General features: G+C 43.4%; 1 protein-coding gene across 1 annotated transcript in view; it reads right to left on the bottom strand.

Annotated features, from left to right (window-relative positions):
* LOC309568255 (uncharacterized protein) overlaps positions 1 to 8,343 on the bottom strand; it is a 31,553-nt gene extending 23,210 nt beyond the window's left edge. Inside the window, exon 1 of the mRNA XM_082273921.1 lies at positions 8,099 to 8,343. The gene's annotated coding sequence lies outside the window, so the exon portion shown is untranslated. The remainder of the gene's footprint in view (positions 1 to 8,098) is intronic.
* Positions 8,344 to 26,179: the final 17,836 nt, after the last annotated feature.

Here is a 26,179-nt window from a genome sequence, read left to right as displayed (position 1 = left end):
GTCTTTTTGGGAAAGATGCAACAAGTCTTTCACACCTGGATTTGGGGATCCTCTGCCATTCCTCCTTGCAGATCCTCTCCAGTTCTGTCAGGTTGGATGGTAAACGTTGGTGGACAGCCATTTTTAGGTCTCTCCAGAGATGCTTAATTGGGTTTAAGTCAGGGCTCTGGCTGGGCCATTCAAGAACAGTCACGGAGTTGTTGTGAAGCCACTCCTTCGTTATTTTAGCTGTGTGCTTAGGGTCATTGTCTTGTTGGAAGGTAAACCTTTGGCCCAGTCTGAGGTCCAGAGCACTCTGGAGAAGGTTTTTGTCCAGGATATCCCTGTACTTAGCCGCATTCATCTTTCCCTCGATTGCAACCAGTCGTCCTGTCCCTGCAGCTGAAAAACACCCCCACAGCATGATGCTGCCACCACCATGCTTCACTGTTGGGACTGTATTGGACAGGTGATGAGCAGTGCCTGGTTTTCTCCACACATACCGCTTAGAATTAAGGCCAAAAAGTTCTATTTTGGTCTCATCAGACCAGAGAATATAATTTCTCACCATCTTGGAGTCCTTCAGGTGCAAACTCCATGCGGGCTTTCATGTGTCTTACACTGAGGAGAGGCTTCCATCGAGCCACTCTGCCATAAAGCCCCGACTGGTGGAGGGCTGCAGTGATGGTTGACTTTCTACAACTTTATCCCATCTCCTGACTGCATCTCTGGAGCTCAGCCACAGTGATCTTTGGGTTCTTCTTTACCTCTCTCACCAAGGCTCTTCTCCCCCGATAGCTCAGTTTGGCCGGACGGCCAGCTCTAGGAAGGGTTCTGGTCGTCCCAAACGTCTTCCATTTGAGGATTATGGAGGCCACTGTGCTCTTAGGAACCTTAAGTACAGCAGAAATCTTTTTGTAACCTTGGCCAGATCTGTGCCTTGCCACAATTCTGTCTCTGAGCTCTTCAGGCAGTTCCTTTGACCTCATGATTCTCATTTGCTCTGACATGCATTGTGATCTGGAAGGTCTTATATAGACAGGTGTGTGGCTTTCCTAATCAAGTCCAATCAGTATAATCAAACACAGCTGGACTCAAATGAAGGTGTAGAACCATCTCAAGGATGATCAGAAGAAATGGAAAGCACCTGAGTTAAATATATGAGTGTCAATGCAAAGGGTCTGAATACTTAGGACCATGTGATATTTCAGTTTTTCTTTTTGAATAAATCTGCAACAATGTCAACAATTCTGTGTTTTTCTGTCAGTATGGGGTGCTATGTGTACATTAATGAGGAAGAAGAATGAACCTAAATGATTTTAGCAAATGGCTGCAATATAACAAAGAGTGAAAAATTTAAGGGGGTCTGAATACTTTCCGTACCCACTGTACAAAGAAACCAAAACAAATAAGTTCAGAAATTAAAGGAGAAGTATAGCCAGAGCTCGTTTGGCTGTACTTCTCCTATAGATCACAGGAGTGCAGTTAGTTTTGCACTCCCGTGAACCGTTTTTAGTAGAGAGCGGACTGAAATCTGCTCTTTGCTGACATCACAGAAGTCGGTCCAGGCACTGCGTCATCGCGAGCCACTAAGAGCCTGAGCCAGCCGGCCGCCCCCGCCCCTCCACAGCTCAGCGCTCCAATGAGTGAGGAGGGGGCAGAGCGGAGAGCTGCTGACTGACAGTCAGCAGCTCCTTGCTCGGGAAGCTCTGAGAACTGAGCGGTCGGTGGTGTTCAATCGCTCGGTTCTCATTGTAAAGGTGCCGGGGGACCGATGCTGCATCCACCTAGGTAAGTATTAATCTAAGAAATACCCCAAACCTTTACTTCTCTTTTAAGATATGTGTGATAAAACGGAATGGGAAAAGTATCAAACATGCTAACTGAAATTGAATGCTTCATACAAAATCCTTTGTTGGTAATGGCAGCTTCAAGACACCTCCTGTATGGAGAAACTAGTCGCATGCAATGCTCAGGTGTGATTTTGGCCCGAATAGTCTTCAAATTTTGAAGGTTCCTTGGGCCTTTTCTAAGACTTCTGATCTCTAGTTCTTTCCATAGATTTTCTATTGGTTTCAAGTCAGGTGATTGGCTGGGCCATTCTAGCAACTCTATTTTCTTTCTTTGAAACCAATTGAGAGTTTCCTTGGCTTTGTGTTTGGGATGATTGTCTTGCTGAAATGTCCACTGTCGTTTTATCTTCATCATCCAGGAGGATGGCAGATTTTAATCTATAATGTCTTGGTATAGTTTTCCATTCATCCTTCCATCAATAATATGAAGTTTTTGAGTACTGTATACTGAAAAACAGCCCCACACCATGATGTTCCCACCTTCAAACTTCACTGTTGGAATGGTCTTTTTGGGGTGATGTGCCATTTGACCTCCAAACACGGTGTATATTATGGCATTAAAGAGTTCAATTTTGGTCTCATCTGACCAGACTATATTCTCCCAGGCTTGTATAAACGCTGTGCAGCAAACTTTAAACAAGCTTTAACATGCTTTTTTTTGAGCCATGGAGTCTTGCGTGGTGAGCGGGCATACAGGTCATGGCGGTGGAGTGCATTACTGTATCTGTTTGCTGGTAGACCTTCGAGGTATCCCCCTTTTCTGCCGTACAGTTGGCCCACTTTGCCAGTGCTTTGGTGTCCAATTCTCTTGGGACTTCAGGTGGCCACATTGGCTTGGAGGCACGAGTGTTCATTTACATCCTATGACACGGCTAAACCCAATATATAGGTCATACACATGACCTTACGGGATATATATTACAACAATGCGGATCCACAAACACGGTGAACCAGCTTGCTTTTAACTTGTTCAACAGGCAATATAATATATCGCAAGTATAACCATAGCACCTCTAAAGAGAACCGCCCTTGAAGAAGGAAAAAGTTATTTTCCGAAATATATCGGGCTCAGGTTCCTGTCATCTACATGGTTACAACCTTTTTCGGTTCTATTCTTGCCTTTTTACTGCCTGTGATTTTATCCATGTTTATATTTATATTTTGTCACTTTAATAAATATTATCATTTTTGCATATATTGTTGAATTGTTTTCAAATTTGTGCCTAAAAAGTAGGGATGCACCGAATAATCGGCGGCCGAACATTATTCGGCCGAAAATAGAAAAAATAGCACTTTCGGTGTTCGGCCGAATAAGTCAAAAGGCCGAATAATTTTGTGCCGAATAATAGGGCTGAACGATGGTCGATATGATATTGACTATCGTTCTGTGGCCGTAGGCGATATTTACAGGGGGAAGGGACTCGGAGGAGGACAGGAGGACTCACAGACTTCCGTGTTAGGCAGGGGAAGCCGGGACACTTCAGCGGTGAGCATACATACATTACTCACTCGTGAACTGCAGCCCGCCCCACACATTCAGTGAGTCTTACTCTCCTCCCTAGTTTTTTCAATGGCACATTCAGAAAGCCAATCACGCCGTGATTAGCTGCACAGCAAACCAATCACGCGTGCCTGCACACCTGATTGGTTCCGCTGTGCCGCTACTCACGGCGTGATTGGCTTCCTGAATGTGCCATTGAAAAAACTAGGGAGGAGAGTAAGACTCACTGAATGTGTGGGGCGGGCTGCAGTGCACGAGTGAGTAATGTAATGTATGCGGCTGTGCTCCTTTCCAGGCTACTACTAGTCCACCTCCAGCCTCCTACTACCACCACTATGAGAGACTGTCTGTCACTGTATAATCTGATCGAGTCCACACTGACACTGACTGACTGTCTGTCACTGAGTAATTGATGTTACCACATAAACCCTGACCTGCCCAGTGCCCTGTATCTGCAATTAAAATTTACAAGGCTGCCTGCATGCTTCCTGATTTCCATTCCCAGCATCCTTCCCAATCCCTACAGTGTCACTAACATTAACCCTATGGTACAAGGCTGCAGTGTGTACTGAATCCCATTCCCTACAGTAACATTTAGGGAGAGAGACATGAGAGGACAAGAGAGAGAGAGAGTGAGAGGACAAGAGAGAGAGAGAGAGAGAGACACGAGAGGACAAGAGAGAGGACAAAAAATTGGCAAAATAAATGGAAAAAATGCAAAACACCGCGTTCGGTATTCGGCCTTCGGCCAAACATTTTATTATTATTCGGCTTCGGCCAAGAATTTCATTTCGGTGCATCCCTACTAAAAAGTCCCACACTCAGGGGAATTTTTCTATGTATAGTATCTGCTAATTCCAGGTCTTTCTGAAGCTTTCCACAAGTGGTCCTTGACTCTTGGACAACTTTTCTAATAATTCTTTTCACTCCTCTGTCAGAAACCTTGCAGGGAGCACCTGGTCGTGGCTGTTTTATGGTGAAATGATGTTCTTTCTACTTCCGGAATATGACCCCAACATTGCTCAATGGAACATTCAGAAGTTGAGAAATCCTTCTCTAACCAATGCCATCAGTATGTTGTGCAACAATAAGGATGTACAGATCTTGAGGGAGCTCTTTGCTTTTACCCATCATGAGATGTTTGTGTGACACCTTGGTAATGAGACACCTTATTATAGGCCATCAGTTGAGACTGAACCAGCTGAAATTTGCAGTGACAAGGGGCAGTATTGCTAATTACTAATAGAATTCAGCTGGTGTCTTGACTTTCCATGCCTTTTTGCACCTTCATTTCTTCATGTTTTCAATACTTTTTCCCTGTGTCATTCAATTTTATTACATATAACTTAATTTGTGAACTTATTGGTTTTGGATTCTTTGTATGTACGGATTGCATGGGTAGTTACCAACATGTGGTGAAAATTTCATGTCAATAGCACCTTAAGGGTCCTTTCACATGGGCGATCCGATCCGCCTGTCGGTTTTTCAGGCGGACCGGATCGGATGCTCCATGCATCCCTATGGGGCAGCGGGTGTCAGCAGAGACTTCCCTGCTGACACCCGCTGCTATCCGATTCCGATCCATGAAATCCAGATGGATGGAAACCCTATTTTCCATCCATCTGGCGGATCGGATAGGATCGGATGAGAGCAGACAGGCGGTCTGTTCTCATCCGATCTCCCCATAGAGGACAGCAGGGATCTGACAGTTCCGTCTCCACCCACAGAGTGGAGAAAGAGCCGTCATCCGCCTGCTCAGCGGGGATCGGCAGATCGATCCCCCCGCTGAGCAGAGAACGGACCTCGTCGGACGGCACACCGCATGAAAGGACCCTAAGAAATACATTTACCTAGAAAAATGGTGATGTGTTCAATACCAATTTTACCCGCTGAATGTATAGTCTGTGATCTTTATGAGGGCATGAATTATATATGATGAGATGCTGTGATCTCTGTGAGAACATAGGGATCACATCATTCCCCCCATATGTAACCCATTATAAGGATATGGACTAACATATACAGTGGGTACGGAAAGTATTCAGACCCCCTTAAATTTTTCACTCTTTGTTATATTGCAGCCATTTGCTAAAATCATTTAGGTTCATTCTTCCTCATGAATGTACACATAGCACCCCATACTGACAGAAAAACACAGAATTGTTGACATTGTTGCAGATTTATTAAAAAAGAAAAACTGAAATATCACATGGTCCTAAGTATTCAGACCCTTTGCTCAGTATTTAGTAGAAGCCCCCTTTTGATCTAATACAGCCAGGAGTCTTTTTGGGAAAGATGCAACAAGTCTTTCACACCTGGATTTGGGGATCCTCTGCCATTCCTCCTTGCAGATCCTCTCCAGTTCTGTCAGGTTGGATGGTAAACGTTGGTGGACAGCCATTTTTAGGTCTCTCCAGAGATGCTCAATTGGGTTTAAGTCGGGGCTCTGGCTGGGCCATTCAAGAACAGTCACGGAGTTGTTGTGAAGCCACTCCTTCGTTATTTTAGCTGTGTGCTTAGGGTCATTGTCTTGTTGGAAGGTAAACCTTCGGCCCAGTCTGAGGTCCAGAGCACTCTGGAGAAGGTTTTTGTCCAGGATATCCCTGTACTTGGCCGCATTCATCTTTCCCTCGATTGCAACCAGTCGTCCTGTCCCTGCAGCTGAAAAACACCCCCACAGCATGATGCTGCCACCACCATGCTTCACTGTTGGGACTGTATTGGACAGGTGATGAGCAGTGCCTGGTTTTCTCCACACATACTGCTTAGAATTAAGGCCAAAAAGTTCTATTTTGGTCTCATCAGACCAGAGAATCTTATTTCTCACCATCTTGGAGTCCTTCAGGTGTTTTTTTTAGCAAACTCCAATGCGGGCTTTCATGTGTCTTACACTGAGGAGAGGCTTCCGTCGGGCCACTCTGCCATAAAGCCCCGACTGGTGGAGGGCTGCAGTGATGGTTGACTTTCTACAACTTTCTCCCATCTCCTGACTGCATCTCTGGAGCTCAGCCACAGTGATCTTTGGGTTCTTCTTTACCTCTCTCACCAAGGCTCTTCTCCCCCGATAGCTCAGTTTGGCCGGACGGCCAGCTCTAGGAAGGGTTCTGGTCGTCCCAAACGTCTTCCATTTGAGTATTATGGAGGCCACTGTGCTCTTAGGAACCTTAAGTGCAGCAGAAATCTTTTTGTAACCTTGGCCAGATCTGTGCCTTGCCACAATTCTGTCTCTGAGCTCTTCAGGCAGTTCCTTTGACCTCATGATTCTCATTTGCTCTGACATGCATTGTGATCTGGAAGGTCTTATATAGACAGGTGTGTGGCTTTCCTAATCAAGTCCAATCAGTATAATCAAACACAGCTAGACTCAAATGAAGGCGTAGAACCATCTCAAGGATGATCAGAAGAAATGGAAAACACCTGAGTTAAATATATGAGTGCCACAGCAAAGGGTCTGAATACTTAGGACCATGTGATATTTCAGTTTTTCTTTTTTAATAAATCTGCAACAATGTCAACAATTCTGTGTTTTTCTGTCAGTATGGGGTGCTATGTGTACATTCATGAGGAAGAAGAATGAACTTAAATGATTTTAGCAAATGGCTGCAATATAACAAAGAGTGAAAAATTTAAGGGGGTCCGAATACTTTTTGTACCCACTGTGTATATATATGAGAAGGATTGTATATGATGATCTGTATGATGAGGGGATGGAGTATATATATATATATATGAGGATTGTCTATGATGATCTAGATGAGGGGGTGGAGTACACACATATATATATATATATGAGAAGGATTGTATATGATCTCTATGAGGGGGTGGAGTTATATATATATATATATATATATGAGAAGGATTGTATATGATGATCTGTATGATGAGGGGATGGAGTATATATATATATATATATATATATATATATATATATATATATATATATATGTATATGAGAAGGATTGTATATGATGATCTCTATGAGGGGGTGGAGTATATATATATATGAGAAGGATTGTATATGATGATCTCTATGAGGGGGTGGAGTATATATATATATGAGAAGGATTGTATATGATGATCTCTATGAGGGGGTGGAGTATATATATATATATATATGAGAAGGATTGTATATGAGGATCTCTATGATGAGGGGATGGAGTAATATATATATATGAGAAGGATTGTATATGATGATCTCTATGAGGGGGTGGAGTATATATATATATATGAGAAGGATTGTATATGAGGATCTCTATGATGAGGGGATGGAGTAATATATATATATGAGAAGGATTGTATATGATGATCTCTATGAGGGGGTGGAGTATATATATATATATATATATATATATATGAGAAGGATTGTATACGATGATCTCTATGAGGGGGTGGAGTGTGTATATATATATATATATATATATATATATATGAGAAGGATTGTATATGATGATCTCTATGAGGGGGTGGAGTATATATATATATATATGAGAAGGATTGTATATGATGATCTCTATGAGGGGGTGGAGTATATATATATATATATATATATATATATATATATATATATATATATATATATATATATATATATATGAGAAGGATTGTATATGAGGATCTCTATGATGAGGGGATGGAGTAGAGCCTCCTCCTGGTATAATCCATGCATTATGTGGCCTCCCCCTCCTCGGTGTTCCCGGGGTGCCCGGCTCTCTCGTATTGCTCCCTCTCCCTCTCCCTCACACACAGTCACCCTCTCGCCTCTTACCTGGCTGCCGCCTCCTCCCTCGGCTGGCTATGTCTGGAGAGTGGTCGGGGGGAGTGTGTATTCTACATAGGAAGAGAAGGGTGCTTCACTGGAATATGTCCTGATGGAAACATAAGCCAAGTGGAAAGAAGAAGTCGTACTTCGGTTCCCGAGCAGACTGTGTCCTGGGGCTGGCGGTGAATGGTGTACACACAAGCTGGAGTCATGCTGGCTGTCCCTGGATGGGGGAAAAGAACCCCAGTTCTGGCCTCTGTGTACAGTCACCAACAACTTGGCCAGCTGTGCATAGGAACCAATCAGCTTCCAGCTTCACAGTGTTCAGTTAAGCTTTGAAAAATGAAAGCTAGAAGCCGACTGGTTGCTATGCACAGCTGCTCCATGTCCTGCCCTGCGATTTCCAGGGACAGACTCACATAAGGTTGATTTGTGGCTCAAAATGGACAAAGTTTTTCCCATTAACAAACCTCTCTATTCCACTTTAGTTTTTAAAGTGAACCTAAACTTAAAGAGACCCTGTCACCAGTTTAAAGCCCCACTCTAGGCAGAAAAAAACATTCCTGTGGCAGTGACTCCCTTTGGGTAATGAGGATGGTAACCCCTCTGGTCTGCTGGGTTGGGCTGAAATGGGATATGCACTCAGCCCCTAAATCCAGCGCTGTACTGCTGTGATTCCCCATAAGCAGTCCCAGGCCGCCATCTTCTTTTCTGATGTCACCAGGAGCCCGGTTGTCTCTCCCAGGTTGGTAGCAGCCAGCCTCTGATGACCCTCCATTGAGCATGCAGTGTGTTCCACATTACCTGAAGCCTCCTGCCATGTGTGACATGGAGGGTTCTTGGAGGCTTCAAGCAAAGGGGACACCATTCTTGTTAAGGCCCGTACACACGTACCGATCGTCGGCATACAAACGTCGGCGGACGAAAGATCTGCCGATTGTACGCTTGTTAGTATGGTGATTCCGACAGCTGTCTGCGCACATTCTGCGGACAAGAGTCTTTCTTGCAAACATTAAAATTTTTGTATGCCGACACCAGAACGGACGATTGTTCGCCAGTCAGTACACAATTCTTCCGACAGACCGCAGATTTGCAAGACTGGGCATGCTCAGAAAAGAAAAAACACAGGGAAAGTTAACCATTACATGACATCACTTCTGCAGTCGGCGGACAAAATTCTTGGGCAGTCTTTGCACTTTTCAACAGACACCGACATCCCGGGGAGAAAAGACGAACGTTTGTATGCCGACGATCGGTACGTGTGTACGGGGCTTTACGGTGAGAAAGGCAGAAGCACAGGCTACACTTCATAGATAAAGGTATCCCCTGCTGTTTGCTGAAAAAGGGCAGGAGGAGAAAAATGGAAGGAAGTATAAAAGTTGAGTGAAGGTCCTTTTAAAGAAGTCCATCTATGGATATTTTACCATCCAGCTTGGACCACCGATGTAACTATGTAAATACCATACATGGGGAACTCCTCTTAGAAGCTGGAAATCACTGTACACGTATTAGACACCGCTACTCCAGTCATCTCCACTACGTCTGGGTCCCGTGTCCAGCAGCTGCCCTATTGCATTGAGAAAACAGGAAGTTGGCCACTGGGCACCATTCAGGGAATGCTTTGGATTTTCTTAAGAAATGCAAAGCATTTTTTGATTGGATGAGGAGGAGAATGTGACATCACTGCCCTTCCTTTCTACTTCATTCAATTAGAAAGTGCTTTGCATTCATTGAGGAAATGCTAAACAATTTCTGAATGGCGCCGATGGGAGCAACTGACCTCCTGTGTTCCGAGTGTAGCTGGGCAGAGGCTTGGCACAGGACCCAGGAGCTAGTGGAGATCACTAGAGTTGCAATGTCAAATTCAATAATTTCCAGCTTCTAGAGGGATCCCACAGTATGGCATATGTATCCAAGCTGGACCAATGTAACTATGTAGAAATATCCATACCTGGAATTCTTCTTTAACCACTTGTCGACCGCCGCACGACTTTACGGCGGCGGTCAGCCCCTCACAGGCAAAGCGACATAGGTCTACGTCGCTAGCCTGTGAGGCTCTAGGGAGCGAGCGTGCGCTGCTGGAGGCGCGCTCCCGTTCCCGCTCGGTCACGGACCCCCTCCACGCGCGGGTCCGCCGGGCACTCGCGATCGTCCGTTACACCGGGAGAAAGGCAGGCGGCTAATGTAAACAAACCCGCCTGTCATTCTTCCCTGTGTAAGAATGGATTTCATACAGTTCTGCTATGTAGGACCATTGATCTCTGTTCTTACACATCAAGCCACATCCAATCACAGTAAGAAACACGCCCCTAGGGACACACTTAACCCCTCCCTCTCGAAAAAAGTTAACCCCTTCACTGCCAGTGTCATTTTTACAGTAACAGTGCATATGTATAGCACTGATTACTTTAGTAATGTCACTGGTAACCCCAAAAATGTCAGTCAAGGGTCCGATCTGTCCGCCGCAATGTCGCAGTCCCGCAAAAAAAAACAAATCGCAGATCGCCGCCATTACTCGTTAAAAAAAAAATGACAAAAATCTTTTCCTTAGTTAGTAAACGCAAAAAACTTTTGCGCAAACCAATCAAAATATGATTTTTGCGATTTTTTTTTTTTTTACCAAATATATGTAGCATAAAACAAATTGGCCTAAAATGTTAAAAAAATTAGATTTTTACATTTTTTTGGGGGAATTTCATATAAAAAAATGTGAAAAATATTGTTATTTTTGCAAAATTGACGCTATTTTTATGTTTATATACCACAAAAAAAAAGCTCTGTTTGTGGGAAAAAAAGGACGTCAAATTAGTTTAGGTACAGCGCCGCACGACCGCGCAATTGTCCATTAAAGTCACGCAGTGCCGAATCGCAAAATAGGCCCTGGTCAGGAAGGGGGTAAAATCTTCCGGGGCTTAAGTGGTTAAAGTGATTGTAAAGTCTATTTTTTTTAGGTAAAATTAACAAACATGTTACACTTACCTTAATAAGTATTGGTTTTGCACAGAGCAGCCCAGATCCTCCTTCTCGGGTCCCTCTTCGGTGCTCCTGGCCCCTCTTGTTGGGCGCCCTCACAGCAAACAGCTTGTTATGGGGCACCAGAGCCGAGTCACAGCTCCATGTGTCCATTCAGACACGGAGAAATGACCCAGCCCTGCCCTCTTTATCTTCTCATTGGCTGACTGACTTTGATTGATAGCAATGGGAGCCAATCGTGCTGTGCTGCTGTCTCAGCCAATAAAGAGGGGAGTCCTGGGCAGCTGAGACTGCTGCAACTTCGCTGGATCTACATGGGGCTCAGGTAAGTATTAGAGGGGCTAAGGGTGGCTGCTGTACACAGAAGGCTTTTTATCTTAATGTATTTGGATAAAAATTCTTCTGACTTTACAACCACTTGCCGACTGCTTACTGCATATTTACTGCAGCAGTGTGGCTCTCCCAGGCAGACCGACGTAGGCCCCCGCTGAGAGAGAAGAATGGTCTGCTGTTGTAAACACAGCTGACCGTTCTTCTCCCTGGAATGATCATAGAGCCCCTGTGATCCTTCTATATAGGATTACAGGTCTCTATGGTCATTCCACAATCCACGCCCCCCCCACAGTTAGAAACACGCCCCTAGGTACACATTTAACCCCTTGATCACCTATACTGTTAACCCCTTTCACTGCCAGTGTCATTATTACAGTAACAGTGCATATTTTTACATATTTTTTTTTTTTTTGGGAATGTCATATAGCAGAATGTGGAAAATATTGTTTTTTTTATCAGAATTGTCACTTTTTTTTTTTGTTTATAGCGCAAAAAATAAAAATCGCACAGGTGGTCGAATACCACCAAAAGAAAGCTCTATTTGTGGGAAAAAAAGGACGTCAATTTCGTTTGGGTACAGTTACGCAGTGCCAAGTTGAAAAAAGATGCCTGGTCATTAAGGGGGCAAATCCTTCCGGTCTTAAAGTGGTTAAGTCTAGAGGTAAAATAATAAGGTGTGTAGCACCCTACAGGCAGGTGCTAGGTAAATGTATAGTGGGCTTTGTCTGCCTAACAGCAGGGCCATGATTTATTTTTGGTAGGGTGTCATGGCTTACAGGTGTGTCTGTTAAGAGGGGAGTCTCCCCACTGGCTCTGTGAGAGGCTTCTGCCGCAAAGGATTCTGGGAGTGGGTATAAGTTTGAGGGAGGGCATGGCTCCTGGTCTTTGGCGGGAAGCAGAGTCCCAGGAGCATAGGCGTGCGCACAGGATGTGCCAGGTGTGTCTGGGCACACCCTAATCACCCCTTTGTGGTGCAGATTCCCCCTGTTTAGACCCCTGATATTTCACCAAAGCTCCCTAACTGCTAACAAAAAAAAAAAAAGAATTGTAAAAAAAGAATAAAAAATAACAATAGAACTAAAGACACCGATCTCTATCCTACTGACACCATCAGTATATATAGGGATATGTGTTTGGGCTTTGGGTGCACACCCTAATGCAATAGGCTGAGGACGGCTGTCCCTCCTCCTGTCAGAGGAAGCGGATGTCTCAGTTCTGCCTGAGAATCCAGAGAGTGCTGAGTTGAGCTGAAGGGGATCCGGTGTGCCGAGAACCAGCGGAGAGCGAGAGGGGTCCAGTCCCAGGAAAGCCTACACAGGTCGTGAGTACTGAGGATTGCCCCTGGAGGTCTGCCTAGAGTCAGTGGGGACCACTCCGGAGAAGGTTCTAGGATCCAAGAGTCAGCTAGCTGTAAAGGGGGTACCCACTCAGAGGACCCTGAAGTGATAGAGGGGGTACCTAGGTTGAGGACCCTGAAGTGGCAAAGGGGGCGCCTGCGGTTTGGGCCCTGAAGAGTTAATGCACAGTTGAGAGTTGCAGCCATACAAGAATACACAGCAAGCTACCTCAAGCCAGGGGAAGGCTGGAGAGAGTAGTCAGTGACTTTGCAGTGCAAGCAGTGTTAGATGTTCAATGTTCTACAGTCCTGGATCTTCTGGACCTAAGTCGGGGTTCCAGCACAGCTTTCAGAGATACAGTGTGTTCAAAGCGTCAGTAAGCGTTGGCGCGCGGGCTGGCGTCAAGACAGCGCTAACGGGCATTTTCGCTATAAAAGTCCCAGAATTGCACATAGTCGAGCCAAAGGAGTATCCCACTCATTCCCTTCTCCCATCCCCTAAAACTACAATAAAACAACCAAACAAAGATGCCGGAGTTGTCAATGTGTCAGTTCTCACACCCAGGGCCGCAGCTCACATGGGCTGGAGGGGTAACCGGTATCAATGGCAGACCCACCTCAGGCCACAGGCCTGGAAACATTGCTACAGGTGGAAATACCTTATATATTTACTTGCAATGTGCCTTTGAACTTGCTAAAAATGTGACCACTCCAGTAAGAGTAATTTCCCTAGTATAAATCGTTCCTTTTTTTCAGGAGTTCCTATTTACTGTCTATGCTGGCCCAGCTCCTCCGCCCTTCTCTTCACCTCTTAACATAACCTTTTATGTAGATTCCAGGGGAGCAGTAAAGGGAAATATTACAGAGTACACGCCTCTACAACTTGGGAGTTTGTGGGATGTCAGGAGGGTGGAAAGGTATCAGGTAGGCAAGCTGTTAAGTGCTGGCAGCACTCATACATCTATTTCCCGAAGACAACCTCTGGATATGATGCTGAGCACGTGCACTCAACTCCATTGGTTGACCATGGCAAGGCCTGTTCTGAATGGAACCTGTCCTGATAAACCACTGTATGGTATAGATGCACGATTCTGGATAAAACGAGAATCACAATATTTTTGCTTAGAATAAAGACCATGATTCTCTCACAATTCTCGGCGGTACTTCATCTTTTACATTATACAAAAAATTGGGCTAACTTTACTGTTTAGTTTTCTTTTAAATTCATTAACCACTTAAAGACCAGCCGCCACAGATATAACTGCGTCAGGCTGGCTCACCTGCGCAAACTGCTGTACCTGTACAGCGGCTCGCGGGAGCGGGTCTCGGGCACGCGCGCCCGCTCTCTAGCTCTGCAGCTAGACAACAGGTCCGGCGGCTGTGATGGCCACCGGGAACCCGGCGATCGCTGCAGAGACTGACAGCAGGCGGTTTGTCATTGTAAACATGGCACACCACTCATCTGTCACTGATTGAAACAGGGCTCCTGTGTTCCTGTTATTTCGGAACACAGGAGCCCTGTTTCCATCCACCAAGTCTGGCCCCCCACACAGCTAGAATCCCCCTCTAGGTACACATTTAACCCTTTGATCGCCCTGGTGTTAACCCCTTTCCTGCCAGTGTCATTATTACAGTAACAGTGCATATGTTTAGCACCAATTACTTTAGTAATGTCACTGGTCCCCCCAAAAGTGTCAAAAATGTCAGTTAGGGGTCCGATCTGTCCGCCGCAATCCCGCTAAAAATCGCAGATCGCTGCCATTACTAGTAAAAATAAATAAATAAATAAATCTTTACCTTAGTTTGTGGACGTGATAACATTTGCGCATACCAATCAAAATACACTTATTGGGATTTTTTTTCCAAAATACAATTTGGCCAAAAATTATGAAAAAATTGTTTTTTAAATATTTTTATTGGGAATGTTATATAGCAGAAAGTAAAAAATACTGCTTTTTTTTCCAAAATTGTCGCTCTTTTTCTGTTTATAGCGCATGATCAAATACCACCAAAAATACCACCAAAAGAAAGCCCCGTTTGTGGGAAAAAATAGGACATCAATTTTATTTGGATACAGTATCGCACAACCGCGCAGTTGTCAGTTAAAGTAACGCAATGCTGAATCGCAAAAAATGGCCTGGTCATTAAGGGGGCAAATCCTTCCGGTCCAGAAGTGGTTAAAGTGTATTTTTCCCCAAAAAAACTGCGTTTGAAAGACTTCTGCGTAAATACAGTGTGACATAAAAGATTGCATCGATCACCATTTTATTCTCTATGGTGTCTGCTAAAATATATATATAATGTTTGGGGGTTCTAAGTAATTTTCTTGTAGGCAATAAGTGTCACAAAAAGGCTTAGGGCTCTTTCACACGGCCGCTCAGTTTTTTTTCTCCGCTGCGGCACTTTTTTCACGGACACGGATGACATTTGTGTCATCCGCTCCGTATATCCGCATATCATCCCATCCGTTTGCGGATGATATACAGACATAATGTTAGTCTATGGGGATTGCGGATGTCAGCGAATGACATCGCTGACATCCGATTTTGCATCAGTTCCGTTTTTTTAACGGAGGAAAAATAGGGTTCTGTTCCGTTCCAAAAAACGGAACAGAACTGAAAAGACGCAAATCGGATGTCAGCGGATGGTCATCCGCTGACATCCGCAATCCCATTGACATGCATTATGTCCGTATATCACCCGCAAACGGATGGGGTGATATACGGACATAAAAACAAAACTGTAGCGCTAAAAACCCTTGGTCATGACAGTCCCACTTAAAGATGTGAATAAAGCAATATGATGACAGTCCATATGAATCCGACTCTTCATTCAAAAAGTGATTTCTAGGATAGAAAACCGCCACCAGACAGCACTCCAACACCAGTAATTCTAACTTCTTACCAGAAGCTGTTGATCCCCATGACAGAGATCAAAGATTGCGCATAACCAGTGATAGGTGAAGGCTTCTCCAGTGTGTTCCTGATATGCTCACAGTAGAATGTAATATGCAGAGAGAGAAGGAACATCTCATAGCGTAGACTGTTTAAAAATGCTTTATTCTAAAAAGAGGTATGGTACTCACAAACATCATGATGTAACTCGCATGTAGTAAGCATAGAGACCTCCGGGTGTCTTTAGGGCGTCCTGTCCGTGGACCACCAAACCTATGGCCGTCCTGTCTCCTCCAGGGATTCCGGCACGCGCTACCCAGCACGCCACCCGACGTACGTTTCGTCCGATTGGACGTCGTCATGGGGTGAACGTCCAATCGGACGAAACGTACGTCGGGTAGCGTGCTGGGTAGCGCGTGCCGGAATCCCTGGAGGAGACAGGACGGCCATAGGTTTGGTGGTCCACGGACAGGACGCCCTAAAGACACCCGGAGGTCTCTATGCTTACTACATGCGAGTTACATCATGATGTTTGTGAGTACCATACCTCTTTTTAGAATAAAGCATTTTTAAACAGTCTACGCTATGAGATGTTCCTTCTCTCTCTGCATATTACATTCTACTGTGAGCATATCAGGAACACACTGGAGAAGCCTTCACCTATCACTGGTTATGCGCAATCTTTGATCTCTGTCATGGGGATCAACAGCTTCTGGTAAGAATTTAGAATTACTGGTGTTGGAGTGCTGTCTGGTGGCGGTTTTCTATCCTAGAAATCACTTTTTGAATGAAGAGTCGGATTCATATGGACTGTCATCATATTGCTTTATTCACATCTTTAAGTGGGACTGTCATGACCAAGGGTTTTTAGCGCTACAGTTTTGTTTTTATTTCTTTTTAATCTGCTACAATTCGGATTAGTGTGGCTGCTGGACCCAACTACATTTGCTGTTTTTACAGTTATTATATTTCTTCTTTAGCGCAGCAATTTTATTGTTTTTTTGATATACGGACATACGGAACGTCCGTGTGAAAGAGCCCTAAGTGTACTGCCCTCACGACAGTTCATTCCTTTGATCTAAAAGAACAAAAAGATACATTTTAAAGCATTGTGTTTAAAGTTATCTAGCAGCGTAACATACACTGACATAGCAATGGACGCGGGCACTCCGCTCTATTTTCTCGACAACATGCAATTCCAACCTATGGGAATTGACCTTGAAATTATCATTACGATGGTACCTCACTCCTGACAGAATTAGCAAATTGTCCTCTGGCAGTGCCCAAGAATCCAGAATTTTTGGCAAGAGGTATTTTCATTATTGTCTGACTTGACCAATACCCCAATTGCACTAGACCCTGGACTCGCATTGCTGTCCCTAGACCTTGAACAGATACCCCACCCTATGAGACACACGATTACCCACTGTTTGCTTGCAGCCATATTACTTATAGCTAGATCTTGGAAGCAGGAATCCCCTCCCCCAGTTCAGGGAGTGATTGAACTGGTGGCCACCCACCATTCCTATGAACGAGCCTTGTCCCTGAGACACCAGTCCGCCACCCGTATGTCTAAGCTATGGCAACCTTGAATTTCATGGTTAAATAAGTCGTGATGGGAGATCTGAGCTCCTTAAGCGGTTTGGGAATTGCCCTGCTGGGGCCCGGCGCGCCGGAGATGGCCACAGTGTGGTTCCCATTTGGGGTGGTCGTGTCTGGGGTGCCGGGCAGCCGGTGGTGTGCAACACTACTATAAGCCTAAAATCTCCCTTTTACCCAAGTAATAATGATGGGGACATATAGTGGTGGTCGCGAGCTTTCCCAACCAATTCGATCCTTGTGCTACCTATGTGGCTATAGTTATCCACTAGTTAAACCAATAGGAAAAATGAGTAGCTAGAGTTGATATGTTTGTAACGTTGTTGCACTACTTTTTGACATGTTCTGGAACTACTGTTATAAATGCAAGATACAGTTATACTTGAATGATATTGGGAATTGTACTTCCCGAATGTTTGTACTTTTATGTTGAAAAATTAATAAAAAGATTGTTAAAAAAAAAGTTATCTACCAGCCTTTACATTGTTGATAAACATTTGCTGGGGCTCTTTTTTTTTTTTTTTGACAGCTGTGAGTGAGCAGAGAACAGCTCTGTAAGAATCGAGGAAATGATGTTTTAAGATCGTCAGCCCCGGCAGGGGTGGGGTGAATCGAGATCGTGATTTCTAACGCATAATCGTGCAGCTTTACTGTATGATCTTGGCCACCGTTTCAGCTCAGTTTCAGGGTCTTGGCAATCTTTCTTTAGCCAAGGCCAACTTTATGTGGAGCAGCAATTAATTTTTTCAGATCCTCAGAGAGTTCTTTGCCATGAGGTGCCATGTTGAACTTCCAGTGACCAGTGTGAGAGAGTGAGAGCGATAACACCAAATTTAACACACCTGCTCCCCATTCACAACTGAGACCTTGTAACACTAATGAGTCACATGACGCAGGGGAGGGAAAATGGCTAATTGAGCCAGATTTGGACCTTTTCATTTAGGGGTGTACTCACTTTTGTTGCCAGTGGTTTAGACATTAACCGGTTGCCGACCGCCGCAAGTACATATACTGCGGCGGTCAGCCCCGGCCAGGCAAAGTGACGTATCGGTACGTCACTAGCCTGGGAGCCAATATCGGGCAGGCGTGCGCCGCCGGAGGCACGCTCCTGCCTCGGCTCGTTCACGGACACCTCCGAGCGTGTGACCGGCGGACCCGATGTCCGCCGGTCACTCACGATCGTCCGCTGTGAAACAAAGCTGCCTGTCATTCTTTCCTGTGTAAAAGCACTGATCTAACGGTCCTGCTATGTAGGACCGTTGATCTGTGCTGTTACACACACAGCCACATCCCTGCACAGTAAGAAGCACGCCCCTAGGGACACACATAGTCACTGCATCGCTAATAAAGTTAACCCCTTCCCTGCCAGTGTCATTTTTACAGTAACAGTGCATATGTATAGCACTGATTACTGTAGTAATGTCACTAGTACCCCCAAAAGTGTCAAAAATGTCAGTCAAGGGTCCGATCTGTCCGCCGCAATGTCGCAGTCCCGCAAAAAAAAAAATCGCAGGTCGCCGCCATTACTCGTTAAAAAAAAACAAAAAAAATGGCAAAAATCTTTCCCGTAGTTATTAAACGCAATAACTTTTGCGCAAACCAATCAAAATACGCTTATTGTGATTTTTTTTACCAAACATAGGTAGCAGAAAACAAATTGGCCAAAAATTAAAAAAAATTTTGATTTTTACATTTTTTTGGGGGAATTTCATATAAAAAAATGTGAAAAATATTGTTATTTTTGTAAAAATTGTCGCTCTTTTTTTGATTATAGCGCATGATCAAAAAATCGCACAGGTGATCAAATACCACCAAAAGAAAGCTCTGTTTTTGGGAAAAAAAGGACGTCAAATTAATTTAGGTACAGCGTCCGCGCAGTTGTCCGTTAAAGTCACGCAGTGCCGAATCGCAAAATACCCCCTGGTCAGAAAGGGGGTAAAATCTTCCGGGGCTTAAGTGGTTAATGGTAATATTTTGATTGGATAGCTCACATGAACTGATATTCCTTGGGAGAAGGAAACTCAGTAAGCAAATGTTTATGGCTCCTCTACACTTGCAATTGGTGGAGGTATAAAACAAATAGTTGAGTCACGTTTCTAATGCACCCCAATTGCTCCCCATTAAGCTGCAAAGGCAGCGGATGAAGGTGTACACATGCCATTATAGATGCTTTGCTTCGCTGCAGGAATTAATCCCCCTCTCATGTTTGGCGGGCAGTACTGCCAACTGAGTGCGACCCATTTAGGTGAATAGGGCCATGTCACAGGTGTGAGCTTTAAGGAGTTAAAATAGGCAGTGAAGAAACCTTATGTTATTGATTAAATGTCAAATGATCCTAAAAAGCGATTCACTGCAAATGCTCTTCAGAGGGTTAACACGAATGTACACAAGGCCTTAACATTTTTTCTTACTGAAGCAGGACATCTTTAACCACTTCCGTACCGCCCACCTGTATAGTACTGGTATGTCGCTGCTTGCTTCTAGGTTTAGGGCTTGCATATGTGCGCCCCCGACCCCACTGACACTCACTGTTTGTACACAGAGGGGGTTTGTCAGCAGGTCTTGCCCAATGATTTATGGCCAGGACCTGCTAATCGGCTGTGTCCAATCACAACCCAGAGCCCTGTGTTGACAATCAACAAAGGGCTCTCTACAGAGGGAGCAATCTCTCTATTTTTTCCCCTTGCAAAGCAGGGATAAGAAACAAAAGAGGTTTTTAATAAAAAGCAGCACACATTAAACAAATTAATACGTTAGGCACACATTGAATCGCTTGATTACCCAAGATGTTTACCCCTTCTCAGCCAGTGTCATTAGTACAATGACAGTGTATAGTATTATCACTGTATTACAGTTGTGCTCATAAGTTTACATACCCTGGGATAATTTATAATTTCTTGGCCATTTTTCTGAGAATATGAATGATCACACAAAAACTTTTCTTTCACTCATGGTTAGTGCTGGCTGAAGCCATTTATTATCAATGAACTGTGTTTACTCTTTTTATATCATAATGACAACAGAAACTACCCAAATGACCCTGATCAAACGTTTACATACCCCATTTCTTGATAGTGTTTTGCCCCCTTTAACATCAATGACAGCTTGAAGTTTTTTGTGGTATTTGTGGATGAGGCTCTTTATTATTATTATTATATAGTATTTATATAGCGCCGACAGTTTACGCATCGCTTTACAACTTGAGGGTAGACAGTACAGATACAATACACTTTAATACAGTAGGAATCAGAGGGCCCTGCTCGTTAGAGCTTACAATCTTTATCTTCTCAGATGGTAAAGCTGCCCATTCTTCCTGGCAAAAAGCCTCCAGTTCCTGTAAATTCTTGGGCTGTCTTGCATGAACTTGCAAGAGTGGGTCAATGATATTGAGGTCAGGAGACTGAGATGGCCACTCCAGAACCTTCACTTTATTCTGCTGTAGCCAATGATAGGTCCACTTGGCCTTGTGTTTAGGATCATTGTCATGTTGGAATGTCCAAGTATGTCCCATGCGCAGCTTCCGGGCTGATGAATGCAATTTTTCCTCCAGTATTTTTGATAACATACTGCATTCATCTTGCCATCAATTCTGACCAAATTTCCTGTGCCTTTGTAGCTCACACATCCCCAAAACATCAGCGATCCACCTCCATGTTTCACAGTAGGAATGGTGTACCTTTCATCATAGGCCTTGTTGACTCCTCTCCAAATGTAGCGTTTATGGTTGTGGCCAAAATGCTCAATTTTGGTCTCATCACTCCAAATGACTTTATGCCAGAAGGTTTGAGACTTGTCTCTGAGCTGTTTGGCGTATTGTAAGCGGGATACTTTGTGGCATTTGCGTAGTAATGGCTTTCTTCTGGCGACTCGACCATGCAGCCCATCTTTCTTTAATTGCCTCCTTATTATGCATCTTGAAACAGCCACACCACATGTTTTCAGGGAGTCCTGTTTTTCACCTGAAGTTATTTGTGTGTTTTCTTTGCATCCCGAACAATTTTCCTGGCAGTTGTGGCTGAAATTTTAGTTGGTCTACCTGACCATGGTTTGGTTTCAACAGAACCCCTCATTTTCCACTTCTTGATTAGAAATTGAACACTGCTGATTGGCATTCTCAATTCCTTGGATATAGTTTTATATCCCTTTCCTGTTTTATACAGTTCAACTACCTTTTCCCACAGATCCTTTGACAATTCTTTTGCTTTCCCCATGACTCAGAATCCAGAAACGTCAGTGCAGCACTGGATAAAAGATGCAAGGATCTGTCAGGAGTCTAGAAACTCATTGACCTTTTATACACATACACACTAATTACAAGCAAACAGATCACAGGTGAGGATAGTTACCTTTAATAGCGATTCAAACCCCTTTGTGTCAACTTGTGTGCATGTTATCAGGCCAAAATCACCAGGGTATGTTAACTTTTGATCAGGGTCATTTGTGTAGTTTCTGTTGTCATTATGATTTGAAAAGAGTAAACACAGTTGATTGATAATAAATGGCTTCAGCCAAACACTAACCATGAGTGAAAGAGAAAAGTTTTTGTGTTATCATTCATATTCTCTGCAAAAATGGCCAAGAAATCATAAATTCTGCCAGGTATGTAAACTTATGAGCACAACTGTAGTTTTATATAAATTGCACTGCTTATATTTTAGAAAGTGTTTCCCAGTGCTAAACCTTTCATTCAATTTCTAAATAGCTGCATCTGTAAAATTTCAAAAGCCAATATAAAAGAATTGTAGTGGTACAAAAAGCACCTGTAGGTTTAAAGTGGTTCTAAAGGCAGAAGGTTTTTACAAAAACCCTTCTGTGTGCAGCAGCCCTCCTAATATTTACCTGAGCCCAATCTAGATCCAGCGATGTTGAAGGAGTGTCTCGGCTGCCCAGGACTCCCCTCCTCATAGGTTGAGACATCAGCGTGGTGCCATTGGCTCCCACTGCTGTCAATCAAAGTCATTCTGCCAATGAGGGGACGGGGCCGATCTGCGGCTCCGTGTCTGAATAGACACAGGGAGCTGCAGCTCGGCTCGGGTGCCCCCATAGCAAGCTGCAACAGGAGGGAGGGGCCAGGAGCACCAAAGAGGGACCTGAGAAGAGGAGCATCTCGGCTGCTCTGTGCAAATCCACTTCAGGCAAGTAAGTATAACATGTTTGTTATTTTTAACTAAAAAAAAACACAAAAAAAAACAATTAAAACAAACAAAACAAGACTTTAAATACTTGCCGACTGGCAGCAGTACATATTTCGTGCAATAGAGCTGACCTGGCACAGTATGACGTACCTGTACATAGTTTTTCATGTAATAGCTAGTGGGGGTGTGCACAATGTCTGCCAGCCACCCGCGATCGCTCCCCATAGAGACAGAACGGCGGTCTGCCTATTTAAACAAGGCAGACCACCATTCTGTCACAGATGAACACAGGGATCCTGTGTTCCTGCTATTTAGGAACACAGATCTCTATGTTCATCTAGTAAGTCCATCCCCCACACAGTTAGAAAGCATCCCCTAGGGACACACTTAAAAGATTTGTACAGACAGGAAGGTTTTTTTTTTTATCTTAATGCATTCTGTGCATTAGGCTAAAAAGCCTTCTGTGTGTAGCAGCTCCCCCAGCACCCCCTAATACTTACCTGTGCCCCCTTCCTGTTTAGCGATGTCCACGAGTTCTTCTGCCTGGGACTCTCCCTCCTGATTGGCTAAGATACAGCCGTGGCGCCATTGGCTCCCCCAGCTGTCAATCAAAGTAAGTGAGCTAGAGAGAGCGGAAGCGAGGCTGAACAGCAGCTCCATGTCTGAATGGACACACAGAGCTGCAGCTTGGCTCAGGTGCCCCCATAGCAAGCTGCTTGCTGTGGGGGCACTCGATAGCAGGGAGGGGCCAGGAGCAGGAATGAGGGACCTGAGAAGAGGGGGATCTGGGCTACCCTTTGCAAAACCAACTGCACAGAGGAGGTAAGCATAATATCTTTATTTTTTTTTCTTTAAAAAACAAGACTTACAATCACTTTAACCCTTTGATCGCCCCTGGTGTTAACCCCTTCCCTGCCAATGTCATTAATACAGTAACAGTGCATATTTTAGCACTGATTACTGCAGTAATGTCACTGGTCCCCTCAAAATTGTCAGTTAGGTGTCCGATCTGTCCGTTACAATATCACAGTCCCACTAAAAATCGCTGATCGTCGCCATTCTAGAAGAAAAAAAAAATTGTAAATGCCATTAAGCTATCCTCTAATTTGTAGACGTAATAACTTCTGTGCAAACCAATTATTATACACGTATTGGGATTTTTTTTACCAAAATTATGTAGCAGAATACATATTGGCCTAAAATGATGAAAACATTTGATTTTTGAATTTTTTTTATTGGCTGTGTTTTATGGCAGAAAGTAAAAAATTTGGAAAAAATAGTCCTAAAATTAGGGCTATCTACAGCGCTTGCTAAAAGATTTTATATAATATTATGTGAATATAAATTATGTATAAAACTGTTAATGTGCAAATGAATATACGAATCAATATACAAATTGTGCCAAAGTGCAAATAAATACAAATTAATTAATCAATATTCCAAGTCCATACGTAAATAAAAAAAACTTTTCCTATTTTTCTAGTGTGCAATGTGTAAATAATTTCAAAAATGTCCAACAAATTAATTCTTGAAAAAAACTTTGTGCAAATAAATTCTCCTTAAGTTTATGTGCAACGTGCTCTTAGATAAGTTTGTAATATAATAACTAATAAAAGTGCAGGTGCTTCAAAAGGCCTTCTTCCCGTGCAGTAATTTATAGGTTGGGTGACTTACCAGATGAAGTGGGTCTCACATATCTTATAATATTGAGACCGAAAACGCTTAGTGGTAAGTCCCCTTTAAGCCTCTCCTGTGCCGTGGTCTCTCTCCCCAGCGAAGGAAGAAAAAAACTCCAGATGGTATAATATTGTTGGGATCAAAGGTTTAATCCAAAGATAAAAGTCTAACAACGTTTTTTAGCAGGCTCCAGCAAGGAGCTAAAGTGCTGGTGTCCGTGACTTGCAATGCAAAGCGTGCAGAGTGGCGAGCGGAGGTAATTCCGGCTTGCGTTCCAATAGTCACGTGACTTACGTTGTGCGGTCCACGTCCTGACGCGTTTCGTCACATCCGGTGACGTTTTCAAAGGTTCTTACACTTTTATATATACATATAATTTTACGCATATTTAAAGGTAATTTATATTTAATAACTCCTAGGCGCGGGGAGTATAACTTTTTTTAGAAAGGGATACTTACTTTCATACAGAAAGTAAATAATATAGTTTTTTTTCCACAATTGTCACTCTTTTTTTGTTTATTAAAAAATAAAAACCACAGAGGTGATCAAATACCACCAAAAGGAAGCTCTATTTGTGGGGAAAAATTAATTAATTTACATTTATTTTGGGTACAGCGTTGCATGACCACGCAATTGTTACTTAAAGTAGCGTATTGCAAAAAATGGCCTGGTCATTAAGGGGGTAAAACCTTTTCGGCCCAGAAGTGGTTAAAGTAACTTTTTTTTCATAATTCTCTTTTAAGGGGGTGTGGCGGGGGTGTGTCCTATGCCTACATACTTTTGATAATAGGTGTCCCTCGTTCCCATCTCAAAAAGTTTAATGGTATGCAAAGGGAATGCAAAAGCGACTCGAAGCAGGTTGATGGAGCTTGGATATATGTGGGTCTGAAAGAGGTCAACTGCAGGTAAAAAGCACCCCTCAGTGAATGGAATATAATCTCAGAAGCATCTCAAACTGATATCAAACACAGATGGAACGCACCTAAAAACAAGCCTTAGTTTTGTGTTGGGGTTTTAGGAAAAACTAACAGAATATGGTCAGCGTTTGACAACTAGCAGTGACTGGCGTTGAGACCGATCTTTTTACAAAAACAATTTTGATGATGGATTCTTCAGTGTTCTTTGAACTGATTGCAAATGATCAACTTGTAAAAAAATCTATTCAGTTTAAAATAGAAATGAAAGGCAAAACATTTGTGAAAAGATATAAAAAACCCATAATAAATACCTTTTTTTCCTTTTTTTTTTCTTTTTTTATGTGATCACATTCCCTCTGTTCTCAGCTGCAAACGAGCTGGAGGGAGGAGAAGCAGCAGCACCCTGAGCTTTCCATTGAATGGCTGTGCAGTGGGGGCATGTCAGGACAAGTCATTGGAGGAGAGCACACTGAGTATCCAGCATAGCTAGAGAACTGACCACCATGTGTTCTCCTGCTTAGTGTGGTCAGTTTTTAATAGGAAAGCAGGGGGACTGACAAGGGATTTCACATAAAGGAAGCAATACAAAGAGAATAGCATACTTTATCATACAAATACACAGTACAGCAGGCACATATCAGGAATATGAAGTGTTGAGTTAACAAACGCTTTAAGTCACACATAGGAGAGGGAGATTACCAGCCCTGAAATTCTTTACTCTGACAACATAAATTCTAGTATGGCCCCTTGGTACATACCCACTTGAGTCCCCGGGCCTTTTCCCCCTGAATTACATTGAGCCCCAGAGTGTTTTTTTTTTCTTCAATATTTCTAATCACAGACCAGGAACATGCTTGCAACAAGCTTAAGTCATATAAAAGTCAGAAGTCCCTTTCTTTATAATTGTTCAGCCATACTAACTTGAAGGCCAACACATCAGCTCACCAACCAGGCAACTAGCATTTTTGCATTTTCATATCCCCCCCCCCCCCCCATAATCTTGATATTTATCTTTGTAAATAGTCATGTTTTCTAAATGTGTCTTTTTGTTGGCTGCTCTTTATCAGAGTTCAGCATTGTGGCTGTGATACCCCTGGCATCTATTGGGAATTGTTTTCATGGCATCGAAAATGCTATTTTCATACTGGCCTGAAAATATCATATGATTTTCTTCTCACAAGGATGTTGTCCCCAGGCAGCATGACACCAGAGACATTTCCATT

The sequence above is a fragment of the Pelophylax lessonae genome (assembly GCF_965119305.1).
Source record: "Pelophylax lessonae genome assembly, chromosome: 12".
Lineage (NCBI taxonomy): Eukaryota > Metazoa > Chordata > Amphibia > Anura > Ranidae > Pelophylax > Pelophylax lessonae.
This window is presented reverse-complemented; position numbering and strand designations above follow the sequence as displayed.